The sequence below is a fragment of the Rattus norvegicus genome, chromosome 3, assembly GCF_021556685.1.
Source record: "Rattus norvegicus strain SHRSP/BbbUtx chromosome 3, alternate assembly SHRSP_T2T, whole genome shotgun sequence".
Lineage (NCBI taxonomy): Eukaryota > Metazoa > Chordata > Mammalia > Rodentia > Muridae > Rattus > Rattus norvegicus.
This window is the reverse complement of record NC_141536.1, coordinates 59,568,604-59,583,975: the sequence shown is the minus strand read 5'-3', so window position 1 is coordinate 59,583,975 and position 15,372 is coordinate 59,568,604. Positions and strand designations below refer to the sequence as shown.

The 15,372-nt window shown below is 42.7% G+C and overlaps 1 long non-coding RNA gene across 3 annotated transcripts in view; it reads right to left on the bottom strand.

The window, feature by feature from the left end:
- LOC102554395 (uncharacterized) overlaps nucleotides 1–13,695 on the bottom strand; it is a 29,901-nt gene extending 16,206 nt beyond the window's left edge. Inside the window, exon 1 of one of the 3 annotated variants that reach the window (XR_015683600.1) lies at nucleotides 13,579–13,695. This is a non-coding gene — a long non-coding RNA (uncharacterized LOC102554395). Of the gene's footprint in view, nucleotides 1–7,088; nucleotides 7,208–13,578 lie in introns of those variants that run through there. The other 2 variants (XR_015683601.1, XR_015683603.1) reach the window with 2 other exon arrangements.
- Between the last annotated feature and the right edge of the window lie 1,677 nt (nucleotides 13,696–15,372).

Genomic DNA, 15,372 nt, shown 5'->3' with positions numbered 1-15,372 from the left:
ACAGCACCCCCCTAAGTGTTTGTTAAATGGGTTTCCCTCACTGTGTAGTAGAATTGTGAGCATGTTTAAGGGAGGCTAGGCTAAGCTGTGATCTTTAGTGTAAATTTGTATATATTAAATGCGTTTTTGGTTTGGGATGAGTTTATTGTGGTTTAATCCCATTATAAGTTGAAAAGAATCTATACATCTCCCAAACATTTTCTGGGGTCAACAAGGGCTCTTAGCTGTGAAAGGATAAACATGTCTTCCATGTTTTAAGTTCATCAGAAACACATACACACACACACACACTCACACACACTCACACACACATTCACAGACACACACACTCACACACACTCACACACACACACTCACAGACACACACACACAAACTCACACACACACACGCTCACACACACTCACACACACTCACACACATTCACACATTCACAGACACACACACGCTCACACACATTCACAGACACACACACACATTCACAGACACACACACACATATTCACAGACACACACACTCTCATACACACTCACACACAGTCACACACACACAAGTGTGTATACACACATGTATCTTAGTATTTGCTGACTAAAGAAAAGTATTTGATCGAATAGGAGATAGAGAACTTGAAATTTTCTGACACTGCTTTTAAGTCTCTGTATCTATTAGCCAGTAATCTACTGTTTCTACTTTACTGTGCTTGGTTTGCTTATACAAGAAACAGTGATCAAATACTTCATAAAGCGGAGAGAGTAAATGGTGTCCCTCGGGTCTAAGTATTTGTATTTCTCACCGGTTCATCGAAGGTGAATAAAGCAAAAGTCACTAAGTGACCTCACCATCCTGCCGTGTGTTCAACTGTGCTCTACCACAATGGATGCCCCCTGCAAGTCTGCGCACACTAAATCTGCCTGCACTGTGCACTCACATTGGTGATGACGAAGCCGGTAAATGTCACCGAGGGACTCTGAACATACTTGGTGTCTCTCAGCCCAGGAGAAGTGGCTTAGAGTCCTCAGTGCCAGCAAACTGTCACCCGCCCCTAATGTTTTATGGGCCTTTTAAAAGGGTGAGTATCCAGGAATGATACTGGAGCGGCTGTCAGTACCTCCAGGAGCTACTTCTTGGACTGAAATCAAATTGCGATGGCTGGACGCAGCCCGTGGAGGCTTTAATATCAGCCCAGCCCATCGCCCACCAAGAGCACTATTAATAACCAGGTAAAAGCCTTTGTGTATAAGCCGATTCCATTTACAGTTATATCATGTCAGACAGATGTCAGGGCTCTATCTTGTCTTAGTCATAATGATGGTTACTATGATCCACACAGGATAATAGATGGGGAGGGAAGAATTACGGAGTTAAAAATCAATCAATGCTTTCTCATACATATCTGTGCTTTTGTGGCTGGTTAAATCATCAAAGACTCAAGATTGATTTTTTTTTTTTAGCTTTTCACAGTGTGCTACCCTTCCCCTCCTCTTCCCTTTCTAGACTAACACCCCACCCCCGCCCCTTAAACATGTAGACAAGAATCGAATTGTTCCTCTGGATAAATACAGAGTGCATCACTCTGCCCCAGAGGGAAGATTTATCACGTGATGGCAGGGCTGAAAAGTTGTGCGTGCTACTGTACGGGACAGGCAAGATAGAGCGGATGATAAGCTGGAAGTGGTTTGTATTTTTTTCAGAAATAAAGTCATTTTTACTTGATACTTTGTATTTTACTTTCATCAGCTGACACGGAGTTATCTCTCCAGAGAAGACCTGCCTGTTCTGTACATGCAGAGGTGTCCCTCAGCAGGTGTCAACGTACACATTAGCAGGTCCTGTCTGTGGCACTGAGATGGATACGCCGAAGATGTGACTGCATATTCTCCAAGGCTCTAAGACATTGCAGTAATCTAACACAGATCTGTCTGTTCACTGTTCCTGAGACTTTAGATCGCTCCAGAAAAATACCATTGAAAAGCAGGTAATTAGCTTTGAGCAGGTTGACATCAGTAAGGGGGTATTCAAGAGGGTCAAAGAGAAGGGACTTAGAACCGAACAAACGGTGTCAGGCGTATGGTGGTGCATGCCTGTGCCCTTTGGCCAATGGAGGGGCCTCATGGGTGGTTGAAGAAATGGGAGAGGTGTGCCTGAGTCTGGCAAATGCTGAGCACAGCGGGGCTGTCTGAAGCTCCTGCAGAGGGACAGCACTTCTTCTGGAGCAGCCTCAGCTATTTGCCCTGTGTGGCTCCCCATTCCCTCGGGGGTGCAGAAGCAACAGTGAGAGCTGCTGCGCAGTCCTTGGAGGATACTTTACAGTCAACCATCACATTTACAAATTGCCTTTTTAAAAACTCAGATTATATTGATTTTACCATACGGTCTGTCTCCCGTTGTGACCCAATTTGATAAATATTCCAGTTCACCACCGTCTCTTCGTCCTCAGGGCCAACACCCTACTCCAGGGTGCTGTTGCCTCCTGAGTCACTAACCTTTTCCTCTCTGGAGATTTTACAGCCTATTCATCAATGTAAACCAGCCAAAACAACCTTAAAAATTGTAAATCAGATCATGATAGTCTCCTACCTAAATGGCTGCCCAGAACTTTTTTTTCAATCCAAAGTTCTCACACTGATTTAGGAAGCCCATCATAAAATAACTCTTTCTAACCATTCTGATCATATTGACCACTCTCCTCCCAGGACTGTGTCCCAACTGCCCTGTTAGTCTCTAGTCACACAGACACTCGGATTTTCTCCTTCTTGATTGTTGAATGGTCAACTCTTCTATGGTCAAAATATCAGTTTAACCGTGACCTCCAGTCACTTTCCATGACAACTGATTCCAGTGTTCTATGTAACTTTCCACCTCCTTCACCTGCCTATTCTATCTGCCTACCTATCATTTATCTATCTGCTTATTATATATCTAGCCATCTCATCCTAGATCAATCCTATATCACCCCCCCCCCCACACACACATAAGAAGAAAAGCTCTATTTGAACACAAGCTTGTGTCTTTTGTTCTGTATTGCATCTCCCATTAGATCACATGGTACTTGACACTTACAGCATGGATAAAGCAATGAAGAGATGAGAGGACTCATGAGGGGACAGAGAGTGACCCATGCTTCCAGAGAGACTGAAGCAAGAAAAATAGAATGGCTAGGGTGCCAGAACTTGATATTTGGTGGGACCAGATGAAATCCATTTTGGGGATGGATTCCAGAATTGTGCTGAAGTTAGAATTCTACATCTAATATTCTCCCCCACTCTCTTTCTTCCCTCCAATCCCCACTGTGTTTGTGCATGTGTGCCTGCCTTATGTGACTTATTTGAAAGTCTGATGATGCTAATAAACACTTGCTTAGAAAAAATGTTTTTAATGCACAAAATAAAATATCTAAAATACAAAGTAACGGATTATATTAAGGATGCTTACGGAGGATATGCTAAAGTTACATATTAGTACATACGTATTAATAGTCTAGCAATAAAAATGTGAAGTAGTGATGAGTAAAAAAAATACCTGCAAAAAATGATGCTGTGAAAATATGGAGTCCCAGCGGACTAACTGGATTCTCCTTTGTTAATTTTGATCACAGTTTAGGCAATGATACATTTACTTAGAATTGACTGGAAATAGTCCTTTCTCGCTCAGGTTCTGAGATGTTCTGATTTTGTCCATTGATTCTGTGTGGTTTTATTTAAAATCCTGATGCACCTGGGGCAGAAGCAGAGCTAGAAGCTCAGTTGTCCCTTGAAGGCCAGAGAAGTTGGCAGAATTTACACAGAGGCAGCAAAGTGATGGTCTGCGTGCATCTGCTGAAGCACAGCTGTATGTGAACATTTGCATGACCTCAAACAGAGATTGGTGATTCTCAAAGGAGGAGCTAAGGTTGCTCCCTTGATCCAGATCCAAGCTTCTGTCTCCTTTAAGAGTGAGTTTCTCTTTGGGAAATAGTGAGGTACAGTCTTTATCTGCTGAGATATTTGGGACTTCCTGTCTCTCAATCACGAGAAGCTCAGGAGGTGGCTTGATAGAGTATCTCTCTACTTCTCCTGAACCATGTTTATTCCAGAACATATTAACATGATGGGAAGGAATGCTCTGCAAAACATTATATGTGTATCTGACATAAAAGGGAATGTATCTGACATAAGAGATTTAGGGCCGTACACTGGAGCACTACCTTTATGTATAGAATGTATAAGCACTTACAGATGGGACCCATTCATCACATTTATGATCTATAGACTTGGCCCAAAGTGGTTTCTTTTCTCCTTCGTTGGTATGAGACCTGTGAAATACATGTGCAATTGATCAGGGTTGGTTGTATGAATGTGTTGCCAGTTCCCACTATAGAAAACATCAGGACAAGACACACAGATTACAGATGTGTAGCTTATTGTTTGCACGGACGTCCTGAGCTCCACATATCAGAGAGCTTTAACATATTTCTAGTATGTGAAATGCTGAAATTAATGGTGGCCCTTCCCCAAGTATTTTGCTGAGTTTAGCATTGAAGTTTACAGTTCGACAAGCTGAAATGGTCATAAGTTTAGCTCATGGTAAGTTTTGTTTTGTTTTTGGTATTTGGTAATCAAGACAAAACCAAACCAGAGTGCCTTGAATTTAGTTACTGGATGACTCAAAGAGTGGTTGAGCTTAGTGTGTTTTAAATCAAGGAGGCGCAAAGCTTAGAAATCCTTCATCGTGTTTCGCCTGTGTGGTGCCTGCCCATCCGTTGGTTGGGGACCAGAAAGGGTTTCTAGGGGTGACTAAATCTAATGCAATTGTGATAGATCTGGGCTTTGGAGCAACTTTTCAAGTGGGGTTGAATGGCTTTGGATTGTTGAAATAATTCCTACAACATCACTTGTCAGATGACATCTTATTTTATTAAGCAGACAAATTGGAGTAGAAATCAAGAGCATAGAACTCTTTGCTAAAGTAAATCAACAATGGTTCCCCACGGGTTTGGAGTAGAAATGGGGGTAAGTCTTACAAGTCCACCCTATGACATCTGATAATCAAATTAAAACCAGGTGTAACCTCTATCCCCGTAGCCTTTCCCTTCCATCACTTCCAGACAGCTGCTATATGTGATCTGATAAGTAGCACATGGTCTCCTGGCAGGGACTCACCCAACTATGCAATGAAATCACAAAAGTATATGTGTGGGGTGGGTCCTCTTTGCTTTCAGTTTGGATAGACAGTGTGGTATGCTGGGAGGTTGTCACTTTTGGGAAAAATTGTCAACCTGCTCTACTCCAGCCCAGCTGGTTGGTATACATTCTCAAATGGCCTTCCAGGCCTCAGTAATAAGGAATGGTCACCCTGGGTTGTGTTAGGATAATGAGGGTTTGACTCCCTTGACCGGAAGTCATGGCTAAGCCTATGGCTGAGGCTGTGGCTCAGGTTTGCAAACATCTCTTCCTCTGTTTCCACTCCTGGGTCAAATGCTTATTACCCTTTAAGGCTAAACTTTTATAAGTAATTAGCAGTTGAATCTTCCCTGGGCTCAATTCTCTTATCCATTTTCTAACCAAATTCCTATTGAAATCAACCACTAGGCTTATTGATTTAATTTAAACTAATTTAATTTTAATCGATGGCTTGCAGTTGCCTTCACTGGAAGTTTAAATTAAGAAAGCCCCAAATGAAGTAAACAAATGGATTTGCTATTTCACAAATATTTACCTTTAAAATGGTTGGTCTACTTGTGCCCATAAAGAAAATGAACCTCTAAATTTTACTCAGCACAAGAATCAAGCTGGTAATCACTCAGAAAGAATCAACTCGATGTGTGCTCCCTGCTGTCTAGAATCCTGTTCTCCCTGTTGAGAGTGATTGGTTTAAGAATGATTTCCCACAAGATGCCATATTAAACCTTCATTCACCTTGGAATAAAGTCAGGGTGAGAGCGTCTTTGTCAAGGGAGCAGAATTCTGACAGCACAAACATTTCTTTTCGAGTTTCTCAATGTGACAATTGTGAAGTCCTCATTGGCTTTGAAAGACTTAGGAATAGTCCTAAGACTAGACTTGCCTGAGGGAGCCTTTGGGGTACACCGATCAGAACTGACCAAGACAAGCCCGCTTTAAAAATTCTGTGTGGCTGCCCTCCCTTTTGTTTTGATTTTAAGTGTCTTTCATCCTGGCCAGAGCTGCGGCCATTTTTCTCCATGCTTGACCCAGCCATTTATCCCACTTTCGTTTGGCAGAAGAATAGAAAACAACATTTGCAGCATCCCTAAATTAATTATACTTTTCTCAAGCTAAAGAACTGTGACAGAGCCCAAAACAGCAACTGAAAACTAATTCCTTAAAAGAATATGAAAAAAGGAAGTTGTATAAGATGGGGTAATTAATCTTGCAATAAAAATAATTGTTTACAGTTAAAATTAATGTAACATGCATTCCTCAGCAGATAATAAATTATGGACTTTCTCATTAGCATTTGAATTGATTTCCTCTAATTTCTGAGGAGCACATGAGCATGTGACTAGATTAAGTTTAATTGGACTACAGCTGGTGCTGATTGTAGATGCAGAGGGTGGGGGCTTGGCTGACTGATTGGCTGTCTTTCTTTGAATTTTGTTTCCATGGTATTTCTCCCCTTACAGGTAATACACATGGCCTTAATAGGTAATTAAACAGGTAGGACTGTGCTTTGGATAGTGGCTGCCCATGCCTTCCAACCAAGAACAACCCAGTTTGACATTTGTTTATCACATTTGATATCTGTTATTATTTTTATTATTAATAATAATAATAGTTATTATTATTATTACCAACAATTAGCTAATTAGTTTTTTAGGCATTCACTATGCACCACTATTGTATTAAGCACTTCCTGTGCCAATTTTTGACCTTCAGGGCAGTTTCTCTGTACATTTTTCTTGGAGTATAAACTAAGGTTCAGAGGAGCAAGCTACCTTATTATCAAAGGAAACACAAATGGTTGGTCTAGTTGAGATCCAAACGCCCATCCTCCAATTCTATGAAATCATACTCTTGGCTACTTATTACTCCAATTACTTAAAAAACCAAGAGGTTTAATTGTTTTGCTGGTAGAGAAAAGAAAAATGACTTACTCTGTAGCCGTGGCTAAGCATCTGGGCAGGTCGAATAGCATCTTTAGGAGACGACAAGCAGCTAATCAGGGGTTAATTTACAGCTGATGAAGAGCTATATGGTTACCATGGAGATAGGCAGGGCTTCTAATAGGCTCATAATTAGAAAAAAAAAAAGCATGAGCCCAATGAATATTGGTCTATTATTGTGTTTGTGTGAAGAAACCGATATTTCAGAAAAGGCCAGAAGAATTGATAAGGCTTCAGTTCTGTTCTTCTGGTGTGTATCTGATTACAGCTGAGAAAATTAAAACAAAAGAACAATTGTAGATTTTTTAGCTTTATAATGCAGACGTTTTCTCATAGGATGAATTTCTCACTTAAATGAAGTAGAACTATTTAAAACAATTTGAATAGTAAACTCCTCCAGAGAACCAATGGGACTTAGTGGTGTGAGGCTTTGCGTCTTCCACATGTGAGGCCTTAGCACCTACAGGAATGGTTCGAGCCTTTTGTAATATCCAGACAGGAAGAGCAGCAGCTTTGAGGGAGGCCTTCTCTTGACAGTTGAGAGAAGAGTATTTAGTGGATTTAATGGCCTCTTCTGGGTTACTGTGGGTCTCTGTTCTGAGTCTGCTCCGCTTGTCACATTGTTGGGTATTTGTCATAGACTCCCTCCTGAACACAGGGCCCACTTTAAGTGTAATAACTACATCAAAGTATAGCGATTATTTATTTTTATAACCGGAATTTTATTTTTATTTCAGCTGGAAGGATATGTACTTCAAAAGATGTTGCTTCCCTTTTCTTTACATAGTTTGAAAAGCTGGAACTGCCATGTGGCTGGCACGGGAGCTCTCTCGTTTTGCTTAGGTCTGGCCTGCTGGGTTTGCTTAGAGCTGCTTGCATGAGCATGGGTAGACGGTTATTTGCTGGAGTAGAGGTAACTCAACAGTTGGCTACACCACTGAAGAAAATGACTTCCCTCATCCCTTCAGAAGTCATTGACTGGCAATAGCTTCTCATGGGGAGGAGGCTTCATGAACCCTGCCCTATCCATGATGCAGGGCTGACAGACCCAGTCTTCTGCCAGTAACCATAGTTACCGTGACGTCATAGGCACAATTGTCACGTGACATCCAGAAGATGGTGTTTCCTAGAACTGCTTCCAATCTGGCTCTCGAATTCTTTCTTTCCCCCTTGTCGACAATTACCCCTGAGCCTGGTGGGATATTCTTGACACAGTTGTCCCATTCAAAGCTGAGCACTTGGTAATTACTTATATCCAGAGCTTTGACCTGTCATGAGTGTCTGCACTGCCACAGCAAAGAGAGCTTTTCTGACCAAGGCTGAGGGCAGCACTCATCTGTGGATATACAATACAGCTTTTTCTATTTTTTTTAAATGGGTATTGAACTTCTGCCTCATCTTCTTTGCCATATGTATTTCTGTTGTACTTTGTGGGTTATTCATGAATTCGAATGTTGCTATAGGCAGTTACATGGATACACAAGAAGAGACCGAGGAGGCTCGCTCTGTTAGGTTACATTTCTGTTACTTTGGATGGAAACATTTGGTCAAGAGAAGAACTCCCAGAATATTGAAAATAGGTTCTTGTGTTTTTTTGTAAAGAAGTAGACACATTTGCACACACTCATTTTGAGTTGTTTCCTCTGTCTCCTTAAGTAGTAACCACAACAAGGAGACAAGCTGGTTAATATTTTAGTTGAATACATGTGATACATACAAAAGCCAGGGAACTGTCCTGCTTACAGCCCATTCTGACCCTTTGGCTTTTTATACTTTCATATATATATGAACTGGGTCCTAGGTGTGTGTGTGTGTGTGTGTGTGTGTGTGTGTATATATATAATTTTATATATGTATAATTTTATATATGTATAATTTTTGCTAAATTCTTAAATAGCTTTCCTCCCCCACCTCGTTTGTGCGTCTTTTGCTTTGGCTGTTTAGAATCCATAGTCCGTGTCCCTGGTCTCAGTTTTATCATAAGCTGAAATATAACCCCCCCTACCCCAAAACAAAGTGCCACGTTGTTGCAGGCTTGCCTTCTCACCTCATTATGGCTCAGCAGAGCATGATGTCACACTTGACCCGATACCAGCCTGCCCATAAATGACACAGCCTGTTCCCCTCTTACTTCCTGGCTCAAGCACTGGGGAAGGGGTTTAGTATGAAATTCATGCCGTGATGACAGATTTAAAAGTTGCTACAAACTCTAACAGACAGCAAGTGTGGTTTGGAGACATACACGCCACAAGCACAGCTCTCTTGTATTCCGAAGTGATGACATTCTTCGTTTAAGGAGTTACGTTTATATAGCTCATTATTGTAGCCTGTCTATGAAGCGGGGTGGGAGGGCGAAGGGGAAAGAAGCCTAAATTGGATATGAAGACATTTACCAGAAGAATTTCCCAAATGTTAATGAGCAGCTTAAGTGTTGCACACATGTGTAGTAATGTAATTGGGGTTGATGCCTTCTGGGGACTCTGAAGCATTTCCTGCCTTTTTTTTTTGCCCATTGTATTTTTGGGGGTCGAGTGAGCACCTCAGATTTCTAACACTTTGGCTCTGAAGATCCACATGGTGCTACATTGTAAATCTGTAGACAGCCAACAAATAGAGGTCCGAGCTCCGGTACTCTGGTTTGGGTTTTTCAAGCAATTAAATGAATGGCACTTTCTAAATGTGTCTGGGGAAGTGTAATGTGCTACAGAGAGAATTTACTAGAATGGGGCAAGGAGGTATTGCCTCTCCGTTTGAGGGAATTTTCCTGAAAAACAAAAAGAGAGAGAGAACGGTTGCATCTAAATGTCTTGAGAATCTCACTCAGCAAGCAGCACCTGTCTCCTAGAACCTGGGACCTCCATAGTCTATCGAGTCCTTACTGTGAATCCCGGCCACCGCAGTTCCCACGCAGAGTGAGCATGTCTGGGGACGAAGAGATTGTGCATTTGAGAATGTTCTCTTTGGTTGCTTTCCAACCTCTTGGGACATAGTGATGCCCATTCATCAGGTGAGGAGCAAGAGACGTATCCAAGAAGGCAGATTGTCTTCTTGTGAACAGTCTCCAGGGTTCTGCAACCTGGGAAAGACCACTCTAGGTGGCATGGGTGTCAGGTGGGGTACCTGAGCACTCAGCTGCTGCCCTACGTAACAGTGGGTGGGGCTTCTGGTAGCTTCTGCTCGTATGCTTCTAAGTCTAGGTAAAGTTGGTTAAGACTGGTTAGAATGGAAGAAAAACTTTTATCAAGCAGAGCGAGGTCCTTGATTTTGCAGAGCAAATTTAGCAGAGGCAAGGGGCTGTTGGCCAGCAGAGTGATTCTGGAGGGGCATCCGAAGCTTCCTGGAGGGCTTCCTCTAGCTGCTTTTGCGTGAGAAGAAGAGCAGGTTTTAGAGTGGAAATGGCCTAGGAAAAACAGTCCTTCGTCCTTGCTTATTTCTTGGAAGGTGCAGGCTTGCAGTTTTCATTCTTCCAAGGTGGTGGAGTCATTGTTTGCACATGGAGCTGACTCTTCATTAACCCTTTAACTCTATGTTTCATTTTGTATGAAAATGACCTTGGGAAGGTTGCATCGCAAACATCCTTCCTCCTGGTTTGGCTTCAGCAACTGCTTCCTAGCCAGGAGCACGAGAATGTGAGGTTAAGGGAACACCATTTAAACGTCGTGTTTTGGGGGCTCCGCATTTGCTCCAAAGGGACTGCAGTGCAGAGAGAAGACACGATCGTTCTGCAGCATCCTCGAGTTCACACACTCATCGAAGTTCAGAGGTGCAGTCCGAGTGCCTGAAGAACCGGCAGACTCAGCAGGATATTTAAACTCTACCAGTAATGCCACTTAGGTGGTGTGGAGGCCAGCCACCACATTCCCCGTTCTGACCAACTATGTGTCAAACATTGTCCCAGGTATGAGCATGAGGAGGTGGCAAAGAAGCCTGCCTGGACCTCTGGTGTGAAGTAGGGTGTGCAGAGGTCGTCAGGCTCTGAGGATTTGGAAGGAGGGTTCTAGTCTTGGGATTGCTGCAGAAAGCCACCTCCAGGCTTCTACTGGGGGGACATTCATAGATACTCATTCATTTAACTCTTCGGGCATCCTTGGTCTGTACGCGTTCTTATTGTCATTTACTCAGGGAAGACACTGAAGCCCCGGAAGCTAGAAAGACGCAGTCAGAATCCAAACCCCCATCAGAGTGTATCATGTTGGTGAGCAGCACTGTGTATGAGTGGCATGATTAGAAGGGGAAGGCCCATTCCCTGCAGGCCTGTGAGTTTGAACACATGCTCCCAGCAGGAGGGACTTTTTAAGGAGGTGTTGGAAATGTGGGGACTTGAGGCATGGCTGATGGAATTCTGTCATTAGAGGAAGGCTTTTGAAGGGTCTAGCCCGTCCTGATGTCCAGTTGTATTTGTGCTTCCCGATCTTCTAAGATGGGAGGAACTGGCTTGCTGGTCACCAACCACAGACTAAATTCTGGATCTGAGAACCAAAATAAATCCTTTCTCCCCTAAGTCGTATCCACCACGGAAAGTAACTAATACAGGCCTTAAAAGTTAAAGGCTAGCAGAGGCAGAAACGGCAGGAATCCCCTTAATTTGTAGCACTGTGGCTCTGGCTTGAAGGTTTGAGAGGTATGGGGTGAGATGATTGGACGATAATCCAGACAAGGGTGGGCTCCTGCTTAGGAAGGCTGGTAAAACAGACGGGGCTGGTCAAAAGCACCCTTCAGTTGGCCGGCGAAAGGAAAGACTGTGTCTTATTGGTTCACTTCAGGGCGGTGACTACCTAGGGCCATCTTTGAAGCACCATAGGCACTCCAGAAGGAAGGGAAGAAGGGACCATGAGCCACGTCTTCCCTGAGGATCGAATTGCTGCCTTGTGTTGTGGTGTTCAGTCAGGGTTTGTAGTGCTGTGATAAAATACATGGCCATACTATATGGCCATGAAGAGTTTGGGGAGGAAAAGGTCTATTTCAGTAATAGTTCATTACTGAAAGGAGGAACTGTGAGACAGGAACTAGAGCAGAAGCCACGGAGGCACAGTGCTTACCGGCTGGCTCTTCACAGCCTGCTCTGATTGTCTCTTAGAACACAAGATCCCCAGCCCAGGGGTGTCACTGCCCACGAGGGACTGCTCCCCCTCATGACTAGCAATGAAGAAAATGCACCGAAGGCTTCGCCCACAGGGCAATCTAGTGGGAACGTTTTCTCAGTTGAGGGCTTTCCTCCTCTCAAATGACTCTAGCTTGTATTTAAGTTGACATAAAACTAGCCAGTACATGAGAGAAGGCTAATCTTGACATAGATTTTTAGGGTGACAGGTGATTGGTAGAGCCTGGAGGCCGCAGTTAAAACATCATAAAATTTAAATAGTCTGCTCACATTTAAATTCAGAGGGGTTTTGACTCAGGATATAGGCATCCACATACTCAAACTGCTGTCTGTCTGTCTGCTTTGCTTGCCTGTCAGTCTGTATAGATTTTCATTACCTTGACTGTATTCAGGTTTCTTAAAACAACACTGCCTGTGGTGATAACGGGCGCCCCTGGACAAGCCGTGTGGAATGACTGGAGATGAAGAACTTAATTGCTTGTTTAATGTTTCCAGCAGATACACAGGTGGACCATTTTGATGCTACTCAGCCTTAAAATCCACTTTCTCCTACTAAATGCCAGGCTATTTTGGTAATCAAGGATGATAATTATGACAGTAGCTAGTTGCCCGAGCTAGGCTGTCAGAGTTCAGAGCTTTATGCGACCAGTCAGAAATTTGGGGGAAATAAATGCGAAATTTAACTTTGGTCCCTGGGGCCAGAAAGGCAGCTGGCGAGCAACGGTTGTTTTCCAAGTGAATGGATGACTGTAAGAGTTTAGTCAGACCACTTAAACTTGACCTGGTTCTTAGGAAATACTACGCTAAAATCACATAATGACCTGCTTTAAGTTTTTCAAAGTTCTTCTTTGTATTCCTCCCTTCGAAATATAGGTCCTTATCATTTTATAGTTCATTATTTTTGGCTTTAATTCTGTACTGGGTTTTCATGTGCACACCATTTCTCTCCCTTTCTCTGGACCTTGTAGTAGGTCATGTTCATGTGAGTATGTATATACTCCTAAATATAATTTTCCTCACGATCCATCGTCCATTAGTTTATTCAATAATTTGTTCATTTTCTGTTTTTCAATTAAATCTAAATTAAATTACTTTAAAAATTAGTTTTCAAAGCAATAGGTTTTCATACAGCGTTTTTTAGTCTGTACTTCAGTTTAGTCCTCTTTCTCTGCCCCCTTCTCTCCTAATTCTCTGAATTCTCTACTGAACCCTTTTCCTTACTCCTTCTTTCTAAAATCACACTCTGTTGCTGACCCTGAACAGGACAATGGTCTGGGAGTAATATAAGTATTGGTAAGGGTGGGGCTGACAAAATGGAATCCCATGGGCTTTAACCTTTTTCTGTAGCTCTATAAGCAACTTCCATATTGAAAAACCTACCTTCCCACCTTTGACGGGGAGATTGAGACGTGAGGTGGGAAGGGCTTACTCATCCCTCAAGCAGCTTCTCAGCCTGGCCTGGAGCTTCTTTTTGCGTCTGTCTTCCGTTCCTTTTGTGGTTTATCCTTGTCTTTGTCTTTCCGGGTCAACCGCTCTTTCCGGGTCAACCGCTCTCTCCCACACGTGGGGGCGGGGGTTTGAGGTGGGGGTATCTCAGCTCTAGGCTCTGTTCTTGGTGAAGCTGTTTCTTTAAAGCCCCACCCAATCCCTTTGGCCTGATTGAGCTGTCTCTTGGCGTGGTTACGCTCCTTCCTAATATGATTTTACTTCTTCACTGTGTTTTCCGTTGTAAACATTGAATTATCCCCCGCCCCTCCCGTAAATCCCTTTACCCTCCATGGCAAGGTCTTTGTAACTTTGACCGTGTTTATTTTCCATGGCTCCCTCTTATTCCTGGGCCCAGGTCCGACCAGAACAGAAGTGGCTCAAAGCTATACTTGTGAATGTTGTGACTGTAACACAGTCTGGTATTATCTGAATCTGACCTTTTATTATTATTATTATTATTATTATTATTATTATTATTATTATTATTACTACTACTACAACAACAACAACAACAACAACAGTATTTAATATTAGGACACAAATAACAAGTAACACTGAAGCTAAAGGATTTCCTCACAAAGCTAAGAGCCACTTCCTCTTTTGTTAGAGAGAACAGATCTGTTGACTCACACTGCTTAAATTATTATTTCTGCTCTTAGTTTTACTGACTGAAAAGAAAACTTGAAAGTTGCAATGGGCTTTCATTAGTGCATGATTTTATGATCTCTAGAGAAGGCTTTGAGGCTTTGCATCAAGGGAGCTGGAGTCCTGGTGAAGTCAGAGGGAATTTGCATAGTGTAGAATCTACCTTTCTGATCGTGGGTCTAGATGAGTAAAATGTGGAATGAAAAGCTCCAGGGGCTCATGGAACAGGTCCACACCCACAAGTGGTGTGGGTGCGTGGGTGTGGATGAGTGAGTGTGGGCATGTGTGGGTGCACGGGTGCGGATGCACGTGTGTGGGTACAGGTGCATGGGTGCGTGTGCGGGTGCCTTGCGCGCGTGTGTGTGTGTGTGTGTGTGTGTGTGTGTGTGTGTGGTTGTGGGTGCATGGGTGCATGGGTGCGTGGGCATGTGTGCGAGTGTGTGGAGGTCATCTCACAGGCTGTGTTATTTCTGTCATGTTTCCACAAAAGTAGCATCTCCAGCAAAGCAAGGGAAAACTTCTAGAATGTCTTCCCTGCTAACAGAAGTGAACAATTTTCAGTTGTGTTCTCCTACATGTGGTCATTATCGGAACACAGCCAGCCAGCTCCAGCCGGATCTCTTCTCACAGCCTGAAGCTGTGATGTGTGCAGCTCCTTCTCCAGTAGCATGTGAAACCATTTTCTCGACAAATTGGGTTTAACTGTTGAGATTATGCTGTTGCAGGTTGTAAATACGGAATAGCAGAAATGTCACCGCCTTATTGCTATAGATAGGATTTTTTTTTTAAAAAAGCATTGATTATTTTCTTTTCAGAAATATCGATAAAGTTAATTTAAACAATCATTCTTTTATTTCTAGTTGTGAAAAGGTCTATGATTGTGTAACAGTTTAAAAATATATTTTCAAAAGTTCTAATTCCCAGTGACAATTTATAAACTGGAATTTATAAATTTTATAAACTACCCAAAGTACCAAAAGCAAATGCTAACAAAGGCAGAATCATAAAGGAAAAGACTGGTAGCTTGACTTTTTAGAAACA